The 2,301-nt window shown below is 37.4% G+C and overlaps 1 pseudogene; it reads right to left on the bottom strand.

Annotated features, from left to right (window-relative positions):
* Positions 1 to 989: 989 nt before the first annotated feature.
* LOC116764046 lies at positions 990 to 1,311 on the bottom strand (annotated as a pseudogene).
* Positions 1,312 to 2,301: the final 990 nt, after the last annotated feature.

The following is a 2,301-nucleotide window of genomic DNA, read 5'->3' as shown; positions in this document are numbered from 1 at the left end:
GTCTAATTCAGTCATCCAGTGTATTTCAGATGCCTGCGTGTTAGACTTGTGAAATATGGTTGTCTTATGTTCTACATAATCAGAAAATTGTGAAAAATTAACTTGGTAATAAATATGTAAGGAAAATGACTTTCTCTACCTCTGTATTTTCTGTTAATTTCTGGGGAGTGTTTTAGTTATTTGTGTATAACTAGCATCTATTTAAAATTATTATTTGAAAAACTGTGGACTTGGCCTTAGCCAATGAAAGGGGGGAATCAAAGATATATAACTATAAAACACTTTTACCTGTGAAGAATAGAGGAAGCAATGTAAATTTAGTGCCAGGCAGTTCATGATTCATTTACTATATCTGCTACACTAGCTATGTGATCTAGAGGACATCACTAACCTTTTCATCTTAATTTTCTGACATGGAAACACACACACACACACACACACACACACACACACACACACTCTTAATTATATACCAAAATATTGTGTGAACTGAATGATTACACGCAAGTACAAGGCTCTTGGCAGTTAGATTTTCTCTCTTACCAGAAGTTTATAATAACCTGGAGGAGATGGACAATTCTACAAATAATAACATAATTTGAATGAAAGTGGTGAGTAGGTGAGAGGTAGAAATGTCCAGAGGGGTTATGTTTTAAGTCACCAACAAAATGCTTCCAGTTTTGAATACTGATGTGATGGTGTATGGCAAATTCTGCCCTGGCAAAAGTAGATGATTGGAGGGCAGAAATATAGTCTGGAAGTAGAATCTGCTTTAGATTACACAAAAGAATATTCAGATGGTGCCATCCTTAACCACATGGTTTTCTGCAACCATAAGAATTCATCTTGCCAGCTAGATGTCTTCATTTATTAAAGTTACATTTCTCTCTTTTAATTCCAATTCCTTTTTTTTTGACTGCTGAGCAGATTTTATTTTTGCAGACAAGAATGCAGAAAGACACAGGAAGTTTAATCTTTAAACTGAGCTCTCAGAGGCGAGGTGACTCTCTTCCTGAAGAGGGCTGAGGCATCCTGAACTTCAAGAGGTCCAGGTTTAGGTCTAAGAAGGTGTATGTGCTGTAGTCATGATGCTTGAGATTCTTGTAGGTGGTGGTGTCAAATTGCTCAGCAAGGGCGGTGGCTTTTTGGTGGACTTTGCTTCTTGGGATTCGTTGGCAATCTCTTTTCATTCTTTCCTGATTCTGCAGAGAGAGAAACTATAGGCACAACTCCTCGAAACGCTCCTGCTTCTAGAAACACAATCTTCAGCACCCCGGCTCAACCTTGCCCCAGCAGAAGCGAGGCCGCCATGGCCGTGACTCGGGCGCAGGCCAATCCTCCTTCAAAGTCAACAAATATATGTGAATAAGATCCTCATTTTCAATTCTTACTTTGTTCAAGCATGGATCAATAGAATTCAGTTTAACAGAGTAATTGCATTTACAGAGTATTGCTTTATGATATACATTGTATATATATACTATATATCATATATATAATTTTATCATTGCTTTATGATATACATAGTATATATGTACTATATATAATAAATATAATAAATACATGTGTATATAGTATTTCCCTCCCTCTCCTCAAAGTACAACCTTCTTTTTCTTTCAATCAGGAAGGACATGCTGCTACTGTCTATTGTTGCATCTGGTTCAGAGCACTGACCTTCAGCATGATCTTTTCAGGACAATAGAATTTCTCAGCATTTGTTTCTCACCTGAAAAGTGGCAGCTGGCTTTATCACCCTTTCCAAGCACTTCCCTGAATAAAGAACAAAGTTCACAGCAATTTTAGGTAGAAGCAACAAATAAGTGATTGCTAGATTCAAAAAAGCATTTTCTGAGCACTGCTGTGAATTACCATTTAATCTAAGCTTCCTCACATCCCAAGGACACACTCTCAACCTGAAAGGGATTGTGTTCCAAGAGTACAAGTACCCACTACTGCCAGACCTTACCAGCCACTTAAGCAGAGGCACTACACAGCACCAAACGTTTCCTGCTAATTTAATTTATATGAGCCGACATTTTAAGTCCCCAGATCCTTCGGATACTGAATAGTTCAAGTTTCTGGAACATCAGGACTCTTGTGCAGTCCCCAAGAAAATGTCTTCACATAGGTGTCTTGGAAGCCAGTTTATAATGGTTCTCTAGCAAAAGACTGTGTTGTGGGGCTTCTTTAAACCCAACATACAGAAGAGTAACTGCTACTGAATTTGTATTTAAAACATAGCTATTTATACTTTCCAAAACAATTTTCTGTATTATCATGTAATTGTACTTCATTTAAAAA

Source organism: Phocoena sinus, chromosome 13 (genome assembly GCF_008692025.1).
Source record: "Phocoena sinus isolate mPhoSin1 chromosome 13, mPhoSin1.pri, whole genome shotgun sequence".
Classification (NCBI taxonomy): domain Eukaryota; kingdom Metazoa; phylum Chordata; class Mammalia; order Artiodactyla; family Phocoenidae; genus Phocoena; species Phocoena sinus.
This window is presented reverse-complemented; position numbering and strand designations above follow the sequence as displayed.